This window comes from Polyodon spathula, chromosome 1, assembly GCF_017654505.1.
Source record: "Polyodon spathula isolate WHYD16114869_AA chromosome 1, ASM1765450v1, whole genome shotgun sequence".
NCBI classification, from domain to species: Eukaryota; Metazoa; Chordata; class Actinopteri; order Acipenseriformes; family Polyodontidae; genus Polyodon; species Polyodon spathula.
Window position 1 is genome coordinate 55,704,842 of NC_054534.1, and position 19,332 is coordinate 55,724,173.

A 19,332-nucleotide genomic window follows, 5' to 3' on the forward strand; every position below is an offset into this window, starting at 1 on the left:
CATAGCAGCACAAATTCCGTAACGTTAGCAAGCTACAAGTCACTACCACACTGACAAAAGCTCTCAAGGAAAATGATTTTTGAATCAGAATCAAAAGTTTCTGAGAAAAGCCCATTGTCATCAAAATCCAGGCTTTGGTAGATGCGGTGATACCCAAAACCAAGACTCAGGTGAGGTCACTACTGGGATTAGTCGGTTATTACAGCCACGACTATGCCACAGTAGTTAACTGTTTAGTTTATCTCACCAAAAAGAGTGCACCAAATTTATTAAAAGGTCATTAGAGTGTCAGGGTGCGTTTGATACTGTTAAGCAAATACTTTGCCAGGCCCTCACTCTCATTACACCAGATTTCACCAAGAGATTCATCCTCCACACCGATGCCTCAGATGTGGGTTTGGGTGCCTGGAGTGTTTGGCCATTAAATGGGCTACTCTCTCCTTACGATACTACCTGCTGGGACATTCATTTGATCTTGTCACAGACCACGCCCCACTCAAGTGGTTAAGCCCATTGAAGGATAGCAATGCCCGGATAACTCGGTGGTATCTGGCATTGCAGCCCTTCATGTACCACATTGAAAATCGTGCAGGGAAAGATCACCAAAATGCGGATTATTTTTCCAGGGAGGGAGGAGTAATAGGATTCAGCTGAGTGTTCCTTCAGCTCCACTCTGAGTGGTAGGATATGTGACAGAAAGACAATGATTCTTGGTGTTAAATCTCCCTCCCGAACTGTGAAGGCGCTAAGTAACAGGAACAGAGTACCCTGGACTACTTGGCCTGACACTTCATTCCGAGGGTTAAAAAAAAGTTGGTCATTTAGAAAAAAGGCGGCACTTCGGTACACTAACTCACCCGGAAGGGAAATGATGTGGCAGCCGCGGACTGGAGGAGCAGCTGCAATTGTTTACCAAGGGGTCATGAGTAAAGGTATAAATAGGGGTTGAAGTGAAGTAATCTGTTCCTTTGGTGACACAGAAGGACCTGTGTTTCTGTGAATCAACCGTGAGTGTTTGTTTTGTGCTGCCTATTTGTTGCTTGTTATCACGAGACAGCTAACACGTTCCGGAGCTGTCACCAGACGCCAGCACAAACCTGGAACAGCACTTCACTTGTGTCACAATAAACTGTATTTGTACCACAATCACTAATTCATGCGTTAAAGCGACTTGTGTATGTGTTTGGTGTTTAATGTGGGGATACAATAATGGGAATACTATTTCAGGACCAACCTGGGGATTAGAACATAAGTAATACACGCCTCTGTATTACTTATCAGCATTACTATTTACTGTTTGTTTTGCCGTCAGGCACTGGACATAAAACAAATAAAAAATTTGATCACCTGCACCTGCAGACTATTAACCACTTTGCCACAATGATACAACTGGACTAATTAATGAAACTGCTTTGTCTTAGGAAAAAAGCAAACTGTTGTGTCTTAAGAAAAAGGGCCCCTTGGTTCCTGGCAGACATATCGAACTATGTAACCTACTGATTAGAGGACCGGAGCCTGAACTGGATTAGGCTGAGCGGACAGTTGAATTATGTACAGCTGTACATTATGAACAATCGTTTTGACGCAAGGAAGACATAAACTAGCAATGTCTCCGTGGAAAGGGACATTAAAACATCAAAGGACTGTGAGTTTTAAAAAAAAGGCAAGATACACAAATTATCTCATGAAAGCGGCTATTTAGCAACATGAAAAAGGCTATAAATATCCAAGCAAAACTGAACATTTTTCACTCCACATCGAATGCTAAACAATGTGCTGTCACTCTGCTAAGCAAAGCTACAACAGACTGCTGAAAAACTTACGACTGTTATCAGACAAACCAGTCTGGGTCTGTTAGCTAAAACCACAGTATCCAAAAGAAACCATGTCCTGCTACCGGGGTAGCTAGATTCAGCTAAGAGGAGAGAGCGGACGGGAGCTGTTGTGGATCCTATACCGAGGACTGAAGATTTTGTTGCAGTTGTTTGTTGATTCTATCAAGAATTGAAAGCTTTGTTGCCGAGTTGATCCAATGTAGGATTGAAGACTTTATTGCAGCGAGAAGAGTTTTTGTACTGGACACGTCAACAGATTGAGTTTTCCAAGTTAACTGTACCAGGGAATGTACAGTTTTCTAAATTAAATGCCTGGTTACACATTTGGACAGATTGTGCAGTAGGTGGCACTGTTTGGTGAGTAGGGAAGTTTGTTTCTGCCCTTTGGTTACGAGTTGACGGTACTGCAGAGAGGATGTAACTCCAGGACTTCCTGTCTTTCTCAGCTGGTGCGCAATAGATTCTTAAAATACCTTATAAAATGGGTTGGGAGATATCTGCGTCCTGAGTATCGGTGACTTAAGTTTGTTTAAGTCTGTTTGGGATACAGCAGGGTGATGCTGTGATTTGTCTTTTTGTTCATGGAAACCACCAGCAGAGGGAGAATACCTGCTGGTTCCACCTCCACCGCCGTGGGAGGACTACTTGTCGCTCCCACCTCCACCAGCAGAAGTAGAGTACCTGCTGGTTCCACCTCTTCCACCGTGGGAGTACTGCTTGTGGCTCCCACCTCCACCAGCAGAGGGAGAATACCTGCTGGTTCCGCCTCCGCTGCCATGGGAGGACTGTTTGCCGCTCCCGCCGCTTCCACCACTACCAGCAGAAGGAGCATGCCTGCTGGTTCCCCCCACTGCAACTAGAAGGGGAGGAGCCCCTGCCACCTTCGCCGCCATAAGCGAAGGAGCCCCTGCCGCCTTGGCCGGCAGAAGGGGAGGAGCCCTTGCTGCCTTCGCCACTAGAAGGGGAGGAGCCACCACCTAGAGCAGAGCAGCAGGAGCTGCCTCTGTTTCCACCACTGCCAGAGGGAGAGAAGCAGGAGCTGCCTCTCCCTGCACCCATAAAAGGACCAGGGCAGGATGCTGCTGGGTCTCAGCAGCCCCTGCATAGTTTGATGAGGGGAGCCACTCTCGCTCTGCTCAGGGATGCCATGCATGCTCCGTTTAGGGAGGCTAGGTCTGGATCGCCTGGGGTTGCCTGCTGCTCTGCATCACCTGGGGTTGCTTTCTGCGCCGCATCGCCTGGGTCTGCCTGCTGCTCCGCATCGCCTGGGGCTGCCTGCTGCTCCACATCACCTTGGGGTCACTGAGGGCTCTGCTTTGCCTGGGGTCACTGAGGGCTCTGCTTCACCAAGGGTCGCTGAGGACTCTGCTTCATCTGAGGTCGCTGAGGGCTCAGCTATGCCTGGGGTAACTGAGGGCTCTGCTTCGCCTGGGGTCGTTGAGGGCTCAGCTTCGCCTGGGGTTGCTGAGGGCTCTGCTTCTCCTGGGGTCACTGCCGGCTCTGCTTTGCATGGGGTCGTTGCCGGCTTTGCTTCGCCCGGGGCAGCTGCCTGGCTTGCTTCGCCCGGGGTCGCTGCCAGTCTTGCTTCACCTGGGGTCACTGCTAGTCCTGCAGGAGCACAGGAAGCACTGGGGCCGGTGCCGCAGAAAAACAGAGACCAGCTCCCCCTATTGCAGTGCGGCCAGACACCCACCAGAAGGCGTTGCCGGCCACAAAGAGGAGGAAGATGAGGAGACCAGTTTCCTGTGCTACAGTCCGGCTGGAGCCCCAGGGGAGGAGGACCTCTCACCATTGACACCCCCATGGAGTATTCCAGACACCTCTTCTGGGACTTTGAGACATAGGGGTGAGGTGGCCATTGGGGTTATGTGTGCTTTGCACAAGAGGTTGGGGGGGGGGGGGGGGGTTGGTATGTAACAGGGCGAGCAGCCCTGTACAATTATTTGATTTATTTATTTGAGAATGGGGTCTCCCCCTCCCCCCTGTAGTATTTAGCATTTGTTTATTTATTATTTGCTGTATAAATGATGGCAAAAGCCGCAGTTATTGTTTTTTGTACTTATTTTGTGTATTTAAATATGACGGCATAGCCTTGTTTGTTTTGTTATTGTTTTGTTTTTATTTAGATGTGTTCTGGCAGAAACAAGATTGGCAGCCCGTCCTCTTCCAGTAGCTAATTTTAAAACTTGTGCAGTAAATAAAAGCCTGCAGCTCTCTGCACTCTGGGTGGGTGTGTTCAGAGGAGGAATGAGAGTGAGCGAGGGGCGAGAGAGAAATTTAAAATTAAAAGAACATAAGGATCAGTGAAGGCAGTTGCCCAGCCTGACCTTAGTTTTAGTTATTATTTTGTGTTTGTGATTTGTTTTGTTTAATTATTTATTTTTGTGCTCTGTGAGCATTTATTTTTGTTTAAATATTTTATTTATTTCTGTGTTTGAATAAACGGCACACAGCACATATTTTGAACTGTAGTACCTGGATGTGTTTTACTTCCTCATTCTGGCCTGACTATCACAGTGGTATTTAAGACCTAGATATCGTTAGGTAAGCCAATGAGATATTAGTATCACGGTAAAGTACTAGTATATTAAAATGATTGATTCAGAGTATGTAGAGTAATTTCTTATATTCTCAAGATTCAAGTAGAAATGTAATCAAATCACATCTTCCTCTCTACTCCTTTTCTATACTAGAAAGACAGGTGTGTAAAAATATACTCCCCTAGTAATTAATAGATTGGCAAAATGCAGCCCCTCAGGGTGAGTTACTCCACAGCTGACCCACATACATTATAAAGAAGATATTTATAAACAGACAGTACAAATAAAATGATGAGTTATAAAGAATATTTCCTGATGCCAATCTCTGTAAATAAAGTTTTTAATTAAAAACAGTTATTCATTTGTTACCAAATGTAAATCATTCCAGCAAAAATTCAGTAGGGGGTTGAGAAGGCTGCGAACTTGTTAAAAGTTAAAAAGCCCCTCAAAAGAAGAGGCATTTAGCACGAGAAAGTAGGTCACTGTGTTTTAATTAAATGCACAGTATGTCTATCTAGATATATAGTTAATGAATGGACAAATGGATGTATGGAAAGATGCCTCCCTTAACCCTTAAAAGGTCACATAGGCATTATGCATAAGGAGAAATGTTTTCATTGTATTTATTCTACACACAGATCACAAATGAACATATTTCGCTTTTTTTAACATATGTTAATTTCTACAAAAGTCATTAATTGTATCCTCCAGTGCACATTGCCCTAAAACGCATCCCAGGTCAAATTCTGTACATTTCATATATTAAAAAAATATATCTTTAAATAAGAAATGTAAAATAAACATGACATTTGTTTTTGCTTTTAGACCTCCCACAAAGCCTATTTGGCTTTTAAAATACACATTTCTGAAACAAAGCAAGCCAACGAAGTCAAAATCCTGCTTTTTTCACTAGATTTTTTTTTTTACTTCTTTGCTTTAGATATCAGTCTGTTTTTATTATTTACATCATCACCACTTTCAATTTGTAATGCAGAAAGCATCAATATAATTGTACAATGTTATTGTCAGTGGAAGTTTCTGAAGCAGTCACGTGGCTTGGTACCAGTTACAATGCACATTGGCTCATGGCATTTTTCACACCAGACTGTGGTTTGCCTGCTGGTCTTTTACGTGCGGTGTATTCCTGGAGATACAGACAATTAAACTTGATATAAACTAAACAGATAAACATATTTTTTATTTGCTTTAATATGACCCTGTCTACCTACTGCTTAAAAATAGAATCTGAAATGTATTACACTTTTATCATGTGAAAAAATATGAAAAAAATGTGTCAATTAGGCCTGATGAGTAGATAACTGAGAAGCACATGCTAGCGATTTTGCATGGATACTAAATAGAATGTATCTTGAGGGATCCAGGGGCGGGGCCACGATTGGGCCTGAGGGGCCTGGGCCCACCCATTTTGCTCATGGGCCCACCCAGTTATGGAGCGATTGACAATTAAAAACATTTCATACCAAACCGCATCAGAATGTAATCTGCTGCAGCAAGTCTAGCTCATCCTTGTGGTTCAAAAATATATATCCGTCCCTCCCATCCCAGTACCGTTGTCATGGTTATGAAAAAAAAGATTGGTGATTGGACGGCTGAGACATGAGATCTTATGCCTTCGATACTATAGCATCGAAATAACAGCGCATCGACAGCATGCATAGAGGAACTTTTCTTTCATTGCAAGGCACACAAGCAACCAGCTTGTGCAGCTGTTGTTTAGTTATTTTTTACATTTGCAATTAGCTATCTAATTACGTACACAGTACAGCAGTGTGGAGTAGTGGTTAAGGCTCTGGACTCCTAACTGGAGGGCCGAGGGACACTGCTGTTGTACCCTTGAGCAAGGTACTGTACCTAGATTGCTCCAGTAAAAACCCAACTGTATAAATGGGTAATTGTATGTAAAAAATAAATAAGGGCATCTGATAAGAAATATAATAAAACAGAACGTTTAGCCAATTTTTTAGTAAACCGTAGCTATATTTGTGTCTTACGCATCAGTTATGTTCCGAAACATAAGAAAACGAACCGACGTATCAACAAAGGCGCCAGTAATGTAAGTACCTACATTTAATTCTATCAACTCAGTCGACTGATGCAGCTGAGATGTATGTTATGCACAACTTATGTCTCTATTCCTGTTTTGTTTTTGTTACCATATAACTGACGCTTTTCTAAAGCTCAAAGGGAAGTATTAACATTCATGTTTAGTCACTGTATGAGAGCTTTTTAAGCTCACTTTGGGAAGTCGAATACATGTTTGAGAGCTTTTGTCAGTGTGGTAGTGACTTTAGCTCGCTAGCGTTAAGGAATTTGTGCTGCTATGTCTGTTGGTGGTAAATTGGATTTCCGACTGTCAAAATGTTTTGGTAGAGCAAGGTAGAACATGATGCTATTTCTGACAGTATAGAGCACTGGTCCTCAAAGTAATTTGGGCACAGGCATAAATTGATCTTATTTGGCTGTTTGCGGGCACACTGACTGTTGCATAGGTTCTTATATTAAGTTTTAGTGGTAGTTATTCTTGGCTCACTCTGATAAGACCAAGTCTCAGGCAATAATTGGTCATGCTATGCTTATTCTTTAAATAATTTATATAAAATACTCAATGCATATATTTTTAAATAGCATGTCTACCCAGATAGACTAAATAGATAGCATCTTGCTTTTGTTTCAATTTAGCAAATTTCTCAACACTACTCTGTTTTAAAGGTCACTCATTTCCAGTACAATTATTCAGAGAAAGTGGATTCATAAATAAATATACTTTGGTGTTTCCCTTCTGGTGAAATTAAAAAAAAAAATATATATATATATATATATATATAGAAAATTTAATTCTAAATACTGAAATGTATTCATCTTTCTCAATAACGGTCGTGAAATTCAGTGCTTATCCGGCTTATTAATTGGACAGCTGTCAGATCTGTTATTTTCCCGTTGGCTACTCAATTGCCTTTCATTTTCTTGAACGGCCTCTGCTTGCTTATGATTGGACAGCTGCGTAAAACCTGGCAGAAATTTGACTCTCCTATTGGTTAAACTTATTGTCAGTACTTGCACCTGAAACAGACACAGTTTATATCCCACACAGCTAACTTACGATTGGGCTACAACAGAAACAATGCAGATATTCAATTGGTTGATCGTATCACAGAGGCCCTTCAGGAAAAAAAGCGAGCAGCACTGTCAACAAACTGCTGTGACACTTTTGTTGGAAAATGTGTTTAAAGCTTTATTTATTTTCCCACGCTACGACCCACCAGAAATGTGCTCATGACCCATAATTTAAGAACAGCTGTCACAGGCATGATGGCCTGGCTTCGCAGGCAGCACTTTGAGGACCACTGGTAGTGTCCTCAGTACACACACTAGTAACTGCGTCATTATGTTTACGTCATTAAGTCAGAAACGTGAAAATCTGGGGCCCAGCCAGGAATTAAGTTCTGCAGCAGCTACTGAAGCAAACCAGGATTAAAGTTGCTCTAAAATAACAGGGTCTCTAGTGGTCCTATGTGACAGTATTCCATGGATATTATATTTATTCATAATAAGATTAATGATAACACACTCTTTTGGGTGTCCACAGGATACTCCCTCCTTAGTACAATCTCTCAGTCATGTGTCTTTTTTTGAACACAAACTGGCCATTGGATCCCACTTTCTCAAACTCTACTGCCACTGTCTCTTTTTCTGTTGTGATGAACCACCCACTTACTGTGACAAATACAATGGCCTATATAGCCTTTGTTTTCAGTTTTATTCACTTTGGATATTTTTACACTCTGAATCAAAGTTCATAGTTAATCATCTAATTTCCATATGTTATATGTAATTTTCAGTTGGTCCTGGTTCAAGAGGTTTAATGTTGGTTGAAGAATAGGTCAATTAAAAACTAATTTACTATAAAATTCTCCAAACATATTCAATTTGTGATAAACCTTTACTGGGATTCAAAATACCTGATGGGTGATTGATATGAGGTAAAAACACCAAATCACAACTCAGTTCACCAGCAGTTAGTGGAATTTTGTAGCAACTTACAAATACAGCCCCCAGGAAATAATGCAATACATTTTGTAGATGTTTGTAAATTACTGTTGAAAATCAACTTTATGTAAAACAGTACAGTAGCTGCCCAAGTCATCCTAATTTGGAGTGTGACACTATTACAAAAACAGCTGGAGTGGGGGACGTTAGACCAGAAACAGGAACAAGGAAATAAACGACAGAAGGGTGGAGTTTGGTGGAGCTGAGAGAATGGTCTCACTCAGCATTTAATGAATGAACAGACAGTAAATAAAAGGTTTGTAACAAAACAAAAAACACAAGACATGGCACTGGTAGCCAAAACAAACAGACAATCAAAACGGACAAACACTAAACAAAACACGGTGAGCTTCTATTTTTCTTATTACTTTTACAATTACCTCCATCTCCAATCCCGTTATCCACTCACCGAACACACAACCCCGAGTGAGTGAAAACATGTAGCTTTTATGCAGCTGTTCCGAGACTCGATTGCTAATCAATTCAATTGGAGTCACGGTACAACTGCACTTGAATTAATAAAGTGCAATTCCCCATGCTCACATATTATTATGTTTTACTTGCACGTGAAGTGCTGTGTAATCCTTGTGTCTAAATACACATATACATTTTAAACACTTGTGTTACACAGACCCGTTTATATCCTGTGTACCAATGACTATACACCAACATTTAACACACCACACGCAACATATAACAAAAAATATACACAGGGGCGGGCACTTTGTCACACTTGGTTATAAATCTCCCCCTCGATCTGTGAGGATGCTGTGTAAAGGAAACAGTGTGCTCCGGACTGGATGGTCTGACACCACAGACACCCACTTTTCAGTTGAAATATTTGACCTTTCCTTCACAGCTCTCTGTTCAAAAGCTGCATATAATCTGACTATAATTTAGTGACATTCTGACCTGGGAAGCTCTGCAGTAGTACTATACAGAACACTGCTTGTTTGTTTACAATTGCAGTTTTGTATGTTTTTAAAACAATCACCGCCAGGAGACTACACCCCGCACCCACCTCGTCCGCCAGGAGACTACACCCCGCTCCCACCTCCACCGCCAGGAGACTACACCCCGCTCCCACCTCCACTGCCAGGAGACTACACTCCGCTCCCACCTCCACCGCCAGGAGACTACACGCCTCTGCCACCTCCACCGCCAGGAGCAGAGCAGCAGGAGCTGCCTCTGCCTCCACCACCAGCAGAGGGTGAATGCCTGCTGGGTCCCTGTCCACCAGCAGAGGGTGAATGCCTGCTGGTATCACTTCCCCCAAAAGCAGAGGGTGAATGACCACCTGCTGGCGGTCCTCAGCAGTCCTTGCATAGGCTGCTGAGGAAAGCACGGGGAAGAACCGCCCGGCCGCAGTGGTCGAGAAGAGGGCCAACACCCGCACCCCAGCTTGTCCTGACTCCCTGCCTCACTTCGCCCAAGGATGCCTGCCTCGCTTCGTCCAAGGATGCCTGCCTCGCTTCACCCAAGGATGCCTGCCACGCTTCTCCCAAGGATGCCTGCCACGCTTTGCCCAAGGATGTCTGCCTGGCATCACCTGGGGTTGCCAGCTACTCCACATCTCCTGGGGTTGTCTGTTGCTCCGCATTGCAGCAGGAAGTACTGTGGCCAGAACCCCACCAAGGGGAGCTATTGGCTACGAAGAAGGGGAAGGAGGTCTGGAGACCACCAACCCCAGCAGCAGTTTCGCTGCTGGAGATCGTGGGGGAGGTCAGGAGACCTGCTCCCCCTGCAGCACTTTCGCTGCTGGAAGTACTGTGGTCGGAGCTCCACCAAGGGGAGCTGCCGGCAACGAAGAAGGGGGGAGGTCAGGAGACCACCCCCCAAGCAGCCTTTTCGCTGCCAGGCCTCCAGCAGTAGAAGAGTGCCAGAAGTATGCCACCCTGCTGTCAGCATTGCTGCTGACAGCCTTACGACCTGTGGGCCCCTTGAAGCCTCCAGTCCTGGCAGAGGACTTTGTGCTGGACTTTTGGGCTTTTAAGGGGGGAGGTGGCCATTGATGCCATGTGTGCATTGCACGGGAGGGGGGGGGGGGGGGGGGGGGGGGGAATATGTGACGAAGTGCCCGCCCCTGTGTGTATTTTCTGTTATATGTTGCGTGTGGTGTGTTAAATGTTGGTGTATAGCCATTGGTACACGGGATATAAACGGGTCTGTGTAAGATGAGTGTTTAAAACGTATATTTGTATTTATGCACAAGGATTGCACAGCACTTCACGTGCAAGTAAAAAGTAATAATATGTGAGCACGGGGAACTGCACTTTATTAATTCACGTGCAGTTGTACCGAGACTCCAATTGAATGATTAGCAATCGAGTCTTGGTACAGCTGCATAAAAGCAACATGTTTTCACCCACTCTGGGTTGTGTGTTTGGTGAGTGGAGAACAGGATAAGAGATGGAGGTAATCATTGTGATCATAAATAATATAAGTAAAATATCTGCTCACAGTGTTTTGTTAGTCCGTTTTGTTTGTCTGTTTATTTTGGTGAATGTGCCGTGTCCTTGTGTTTTTGTTTGTTACCACTGTTTATTTTCTGTTCTGTTTATTTATTAAATGCTCTCTCTGTTTATTTTCCTGTTTCTGGTCTGATGCCACCCACTCGGCCGTCTTTGTGACACCCCCCTAGTTAACTCAACCCAATTAAAGGGATAATTAGGGTCAGCTGTTTGAATACTTTGGTTAACAATCAGGCCTGATTTGGGCCAGCCCTGCCCAATATAAATCTGACAAAAATGGGATTCATGGCAGAGTAGCAAGGCGGAAACCACTGCGCACTAAGAAGAACATGAATGCTCATCTCAAGTTTTCCAAAAAGCACCTGGATGATCCTCAAGAGTTCTGGAACAATATTCTATGGACAGATAAGTCAAAAGTGGAACTTTTTGGCCAACATGGGCCCTGTGAAAACCAAACACTGCATTCCACAGTAAGAACCTCATACCAACAGTCAAGTATGGTGGTGGTAGTGTCATGATTTGGGGATGCTTTGCTGCATCAGGACCTGGATGACTTGCCATCACTGATCCATGAAGGCCATTCGTCCGTGAGCTGAAGCTGAAGCGCAGTTAGGTCATGCAGCAAGACAATGATCCAAAACACACAAGCAAGTCTACATCAGAATGGTTGAAGAACAATAAATTTAAAGTTCTGGAATGGCCTAGTCAAAGTCCAGATCTAAACCCCATTGAGATGTTGTGGCAGGATCTGAAACAAGCAGTTTATGCTCAAAAACCCACAAATGTCACTGAGTTGAAGCAGTTCTGCATGAAGGAGTGGGCCAAAATGTCTCCACGATGCTGTAAGAGACTGATCAATAACCACAGGTGTTTTTGGTTGCAGTTATTGCTGCTAAATGTGGCGTAACCAGTTACTGAGTCTAAGGGGGCGATTACTTTTTCACACTGAGGCATTGGATGTTGCATAAAGTTCTTTAATAAATAAATGAAATAAGTATGCAAATTTTGTGTTATTTGTTCACTCGGGGTCCCTTTTATCTAATATTAGATTTTGGTTGAAGATCTGATAACATTCAGTGTCAGTATGCAAAAATGCAGAAAATCAGACAGGGGGCAAATACTTTTTCACCGCACTGTATGTATGTATATATGTATGTGTTTGTTTGGATTCGTTGGTGTCGTTCAAGCAGTTCACACCGAGAAAGCCATAATAAAGCAGAGGGCGAGCTGATCTTTCGTCACCAAACACTTTTTTTTTTTTTTTAATACAATGTGGCTATCTATTAGACTCCGCCTTTGAACGCTTGTCATCCCACATTGAGAGAGCTGCTTTACTGTGTCGTGTGCAGTGTGTGTGCGCGTGCGTAGTAAGCAGTCTTACTCAAGGAGTGCTCTGCAATATTGGAAGACGAAAAAAAAAAATATATATATGCTCTTCCGAGACGAGGATCTCACCTAAACACCGATCTGGGCAAAACTAGATCTCTGTCATTCGTACTCAGTAAGCCGCCTGAAGACTGAATTGAATACATTTCAGTGTTTACGTTTTGGGGCTCTGTAGAAGTGGAGTAACGTGTCCAAATCAATACAAGTACAGTGACAATATGCAACGAAGTACCGCATTTTCTTTCAGCACCCAGTCAAAACATCATGATGAGTGAGGACGTGGTTTCAGCTGAATTAAAACTGGAATCGTAAAGGAATCTAAAAAAGACGGAACAGATTCGATTTAAGTCAGAACTGAAACCAACAAACTGAGTGAGTATGAATTTTTTTGTAAACTTTTTAAAAGTAAACAACATTATCCTGTTTTTGTGCATGATGTGTTTGTAGTGTGTGTGTGTGTGTTTTAGCTGTGGAGGTGAACATGAAGCCCACAGTCTTACACTCGTGTTTTCTTGTAAGTTTAACTGGTGAACTGCAACACAGTAGCAAACAGTGTTTCCTGAAGGAAGGAAGATGTTGCGATGGGCCCGTCGCTCCTCTGCCAATGTGACATAATTTCCATGACAAAACATGTTGGTTTGATGGAAAGAATGGTGTGCTGTACATGTTGTACAGACCTTTTAAAATGGTGTCTTTTTAAGCCTCTTGGTCTTAAAACCAGGACAAACTTTAGTTTAACAAGGCAGTTCTTTGTGCCTCTCGATGTACTTTGGAATGTGCATAATGGTTTCATTTTCTTTTAAATCACCAACATCTGCTTTTTCGAGGCCTGTTTCAACCACGTCAAGTCAGAACTACGTAAACATTGTATCTAATTTATATTTTGGGGGATCTGTTTTACTTGAGTAGTACCACATCGGTTAATTATATGAACATATATGAAAATAGTTTATCTTGCATCTGTATCGATATGACGCCATATGCAAAAAAAAAAAAAAGTGAAGCTGGTATATATAACTACTGTATATGAATAGTAATATAGTAATTTTGTTAGTAATATTCAGTTACAGTACATATTAAGTGTTAGTGTTGTTTTTTCAGATACAGTAATAGTGGTTGTGATTGTAAAGAATATGTATTGCTGTGTTACAACCTGTTTTGACAGCAAGTTTAACAAAAGATAGTTATTTTCCTTGTGATACCAATATTTTATTTTTTTCCTGTACGTGTTTAATCATTGAAGGCAGTAGCACTGGAACAATTTTTAAAGTGGGGGTGCCCAAAGCCATTGAACAAAATTGTAACCCCTGTATATGATGGAAGCCATGCAAAGCCAGGGGGTGCTACTGCACCCCCAGCACCCCTAGTTCCAGCGCCCTTGATTGAAGGATACAAAAGTGTAACTTTTTCTCAAAGAAGTATAGAGGGTCTTGGTGGCATTGGGTGATGAAGCCCTTTCAACTTGGAGGAAGCATTGCCATCATCAAATGGTAAAAACAAAGGGTAAGTACTGGAGAAACCTGAGGTGCGTTCAAGCAGAGCGCTCTCTCCTGGCGACCGTTAGAACACAAATGGCAGGGATGATCTTGACTCGCTACCATTTGGAAGCGCTTGCGGCATGGCTACCACTGGTCATTAGGAAAAGTTACGGAAAATGCCCTGTGGCCCTCTGTTCATTGAACACACAGGAGTGTGTGCAATGAGCAGAGCGCTCCAAGGTGCTACGTGGCTATCCTAATGAATAGTAACCATTGAAATTAAAGTCAAAAAGTAAAAGTAATTCAGTCCAGACATACTTGGTGAAATTGAACCCTTTCTAATTTGTGTTAAAGACAAAACCAAAATAAATAAATAGATAAATAAATAAGATTCAAATAAGAGAGGTACAATGAAAGATGTCTCTTATGGCTTTTCACATGGTGGTACCACAAGAAGTAAGCCAGTAGCTCTCACAAAGTAAAAGTATACACAAGTATACTGATGTGTGTGTGTGTGTGTGTGTGTGTGTGTGTGTGTGTATATATATATATATATATATATATATATATATATATATATATATAATATATATATATATATATATTATATATATAATATATACCGTTTCCTTTGAATTAACATCTCACTCAAATATCAGCTTTTTAATAGATGTCACCCTTGAATAAATGCCGCTCTCAATAAAGAAATGAAAAGGGATTTTTTTCTATCTCTGCTCAAAAAATATAGAAAGAAACATGCAACTCTGCCTATATATATGTGACACCCCTGAAGAGACTGCAGCCTCAGTCCATCGTGTAATACAAACTAATGTACACACACCTTAGCAAGCACATTGTATTTTATGGTACCGTCCCGACAGACAACCCAAGATGAACTACTTACAGCACAGCAGTCCTTCACGTCCCTTTTTTTCCCAGCAGAGTCCAGGAGGGATAAAAACAAGGGCTGTCTGTTTACCTCGTCCTCAGCATGGATGGTGAAAACTTAAACTCAGAGGAACTTAGAGCTTTGCCGGTCTCTATAAGCGCTATCCGAAAGCTGACTGAAGATATCTTGTTGTTGGGGGTTTAGTTGTTTTGTTTTTTATTCAATTGGAATTTTACTCAGTCCTGTACTATATATATATATATATATATATATATATATATATATATATATATATATATATAAAAATGTGTGTGTGTGTGTGTGTATGTGTATATATATATATATATATATATATATATATATATATATATATATATATATATATATATATATATACACACGCTTACTATCTATGAGAAGATTTAGTTTCAGTATATCTAACAGTGAAATTACAAACAAGCAGGTAAATTTACAGTGAGAAAAAAAATAAATAAATAACCAAGTAGGATATATTTTAGTTTTAACAGAAGTCAAACCGATATTCAGAGGTAATATTTTTTGTTAAGAAATATAAAAATGTTATATTTTGCAGTGTTTGTAAAGCATAGTATTATTAATAAAGGCCGCCGTCATATAATCACCACCCTCGTTTAAGGGCTGCAGTAATTTTGAGCAATTTAAAATAAACGGTGCAGCACCAAATTGAAGTAATATGGTGTAGGGTAAGTGTACCTTTTAAGCCCACCAAATCTTGTTTGAACCATTTTTTTTTTTTAGATATTTAGCTTATGTTTTTTGCCAGTCAAGAGTGGCTTAAATGGAAAATTAATCATTCATTTGCTGTTTCATGACTTTACGTAAACTAATATTATTTTTGAGAAAAAATAACTTTCAGAATATGAGCTAAATCTGGACTGGTCTTAATAGGGACATCACGTACCATTTAAGCCTATGTTTGTTCCTGTTAAGCCCAGTGTTTATTGTTTCCTTTTTTTAAAGGTTGCAATTCAGAATGATCTTTTTAAAATATGAAAACATGATGTTTAGATGAATAATTTATTTCCCTTTTACACACTGCATATTACTACAGGTTTTTTTTTTTTTAAATAAAATACAAACAGATTTCACTTCTCAAATTGTGTTACTTTAAGGTCACATAAAGCACATCCTTCAGCATGGATGGTAAATCTTTCTGATCTTGTCATGACTGACATGTGCATGACATCATAGCTTCATCCTCCCCTCTTGTTTTACCTCTCCAAACACAGCTTTGTCCAGGGGTTGTAAGATGAGTTAGATGAGATGGGAGCCTCAAGAGGAGCACATTTTTTTCCTTTGCTTTTAGAGCTAGTTTCAGGGAGATATGTGAAGAATGTCCATCAAAAATAAGGACTAGGCAACTTCATATCTGAGACCTTGGAGGACTCTCCAGTGACCTCTCCATCCGGCTATGATCAGACACATCATACCTTGCTAATTCTGGACCATTCTGACATCATGTGCTGTAGAAGCGTATACCTTTGTATGTTGCATATGGAGACACTTATCCTAGCCACCAGTCAGCCATACAGTTATTTGTTTTCTTCCACTACCCCCATGAATTTGGTAGATATTTTTGATCCCCTTGGAGCCAGAATTTGGTCAGATGCAGGGTTTATGATGAAACCAGTTTCATCTACATTAAATATGTTTTGTGGGATTTGTAAGGATTTCATTAAACTAGTGCTCAAGTATAGTAGGATCTGACATTGCCTTGGCACTTGCACGCAGAAATTGTTCTCTGATTGGTAAACTCATTTCAGTGTTGTTGCACTTAACATATTCTTCTACAAGATCTAGAAGATCATCTTTAGTAAACCACCAATCTCACTGAGCTACTCAAGGACCTGCATAAAAAAGTGCTATAAACTAAACAAATATTTCTAATACTATGAATTGGCAAATAAATTAGATATGTCAATTAAGCACTTAACCTACACTGATATTTAGCCTAAAAAGCAATTTTTATGGCTAATTTTGACCTACACGATGTAGCCTGCTGTAATCAAAGATGAACTAAGCCTATGCATTACTGTTAAGGTTTGCAAGTTATGCTATCTGGAGACAGTTTGAGATTTCACACTACTGCTGCAGTTAGATGAACCTCAGGTCCCTGACGTCACTCAATGAGGACCTTTTCGGTGACTCTGTCTAAACTTCCTGGATAGCAGTGATAGGTTGGTGATGGTGTCTTCATGAGAGGACATGAACTGGAGATATGACATTTTTTACTCATCCTGTGTAAAGTTAGAAATTAAAATAAAATAATGTTGCAGGCGATTTTGATTGGTATTACTACCTTATAAAGTACTTGCCTTTTAAATACCTGTTTTAAAATTGGTTTAGTTTGGAGTATCACCTAAGTGGACTTAATGGGTGCAACATCATTTACTAATTACAAGGTAGAATTATATAATTAGTTTACTCTTTATTAATCTCTTACATTTACAAAAAGCATTAGTATTTGCCTCTTAAATCCATCAAAAAATATGTAAAATCAAGTTTTCTTTGGTTGCTTGCAGACTGACGTTTTCTTGTGCCTTTCAACATGGCCATCAGGAAGTACAGACAGAAAAGTATGCATATCTTAAGAACAAAAACTCTGACTGGCTTCAGTATTTTTCATTCTAGTCATCTTACTGGGTGACCCTATTACTGATATATATATATATATATATATATATATATATATATATATATAATATATATATATATATATATATATGTCTTTGTTTCAGAACAAACCTGACTCACTGAGAGAATAACACACTTCACACTGGAGAAAGTTCAGTGTCAGTCACTAGCGAGATGGTTTTATCCGGTTAGATTTCGTTATAGTGAAGTTGTTAGACTGTGTGTGTGTATATATATATATATATATATACACACACATATAGTACTGTGCAAAAGTAGGGTGGTCACACCAAATATGGATTTGATGTAGATTTTTCTTCTGTTCACTCACTTTGCATGTAGTTAATTGATAAATATAAACTATTAACATGTTATATGCTATTAACACTATTAACAATTTTTGAAAGCATTCTTACTTCACAGCATTTTTTCACACCTGCCTAAAACTTTTGCACAGTACTAATATATATATATATATATATATATATATATATATATATATATATATATATATATATATATATATATATATATATAAATAAATAAATAAATAAATAAATAAAATAAAGCGCCTATAGAAAGTCTGCACCCCCTTGAACTTTTTTCACATTTTGTTGTGTCAGTTCATGCATTTAAATGAGGATTTTTTTTTTCCCCCCATTTGTCATCACATCATACTCCACACTGTTAAGGGGGGGGGGGGGTTAAAATTATATATTAAAAATACAAAACTGAAAGATCATAATTGGATAAGTCTCAACCCCCCTGAGTTAGTATGTGGTGGTAGCACGTTTGGCAGCAATTACAGCTGTGAGTCTATTGGGATAGGTCTCTACCAACTTTGCACACCTACTTTTAGCAATATTTGACCATTCATGGGTCCCCCTTGATGTGCGGTCTTGACAGCAGGAGAAAACCGTAAGTCAGCCAACCTGGGGGAAGCACGTTACCTGCAAGGGCTCTGAGCATTTTAAATTAAATAGCTTTCTATAAATTACAGCATATATGTCTACAAATAAGTCTTTTACATCGGGTTTTCTACTTTTCTTAAATGCAACTGATACCTGCTAATCCATTTGTGTATCTCCAATTACAACTGAGAAACGCGCTAATAGTAAAATTGGTTTAATTTATTTTTTTTTTTTTTTGGTGAAACCACTAAATGTGCTTTTAAATTGTAAGTCTTTTTCATTTAAGTGCCGGATGACTCATCTTTATTAATTTAAATACAGTTACTCGTCATAACGATTGTAATAGTGTGTCCAGCAAGACGCTTTATTTTTCATTATAGCTTTAATAAAGATTAGTCGCTTATTAACATGTGGTAATCTTGTTTGGACGTCTGCTTGCAATGAAAAATGAAGGCTTGGCCTATTTAAAAGCCCAGTTGTTTGACATAAAAAATAACTAAATTAAATCAAATTACTAACTTAAGCCCTATATGTAAACAAATGTATAAAAACAGTGAAATAATATGATAAAATAATAGCAGCGGCAGCATGATAATAATCTTTTTTTATTAGAGGGCGAGCTATAATTGCATTATTACAGAAATGTTACGCAGTCTAATTATTCAAACAATGCTAAAATCGAAATTGCTAATTTATCCTACTTACTGTATGTAAGAGACAACAACTAGTTATGTTCACACTGACTTTATTCCAAGTACAGCATCATGCTAATTTAAAGAATCAATATTCCATGATAATAATAATAATAATAATAGCAATACTTTGTACTTATCTGGCAGCAGTAAAAAAAGACCAAAAAATAAACATAAAATGGAAGCAATCTTGTTTAAAAAAAAAAACCCAATAACGTATGTTCACACCAAATTGACTTTATTCCAAGTACACAGGGTTTTCACCAGGAATTTTTCACAGCGTGGTGGTGGGAGGAGCAGGGGGCGGGAGTGGGGACGGGGGTAGAGAAAGAAATGGAGAGCCTCGCAACCCCCTGCAGGCGAGCCGGGACAAATCATGCACATGCTTA

At 40.2% G+C, this 19,332-nt stretch overlaps 1 protein-coding gene across 2 annotated transcripts in view; it reads left to right on the plus strand.

The window, feature by feature from the left end:
• jak2b (Janus kinase 2b) overlaps window positions 1–19,332 on the plus strand; it is a 130,452-nt gene that overhangs the window by 40,462 nt on the left and 70,658 nt on the right. The window contains exon 1 of one of the 2 annotated variants that reach the window (XM_041257605.1): window positions 12,251–12,672. The exons of the other annotated variant lie outside the window; for it this stretch is intronic. The gene's annotated coding sequence lies outside the window, so the exon portion shown is untranslated. Of the gene's footprint in view, window positions 1–12,250; window positions 12,673–19,332 lie in introns of those variants that run through there. 2 annotated transcript variants of the gene reach the window in all.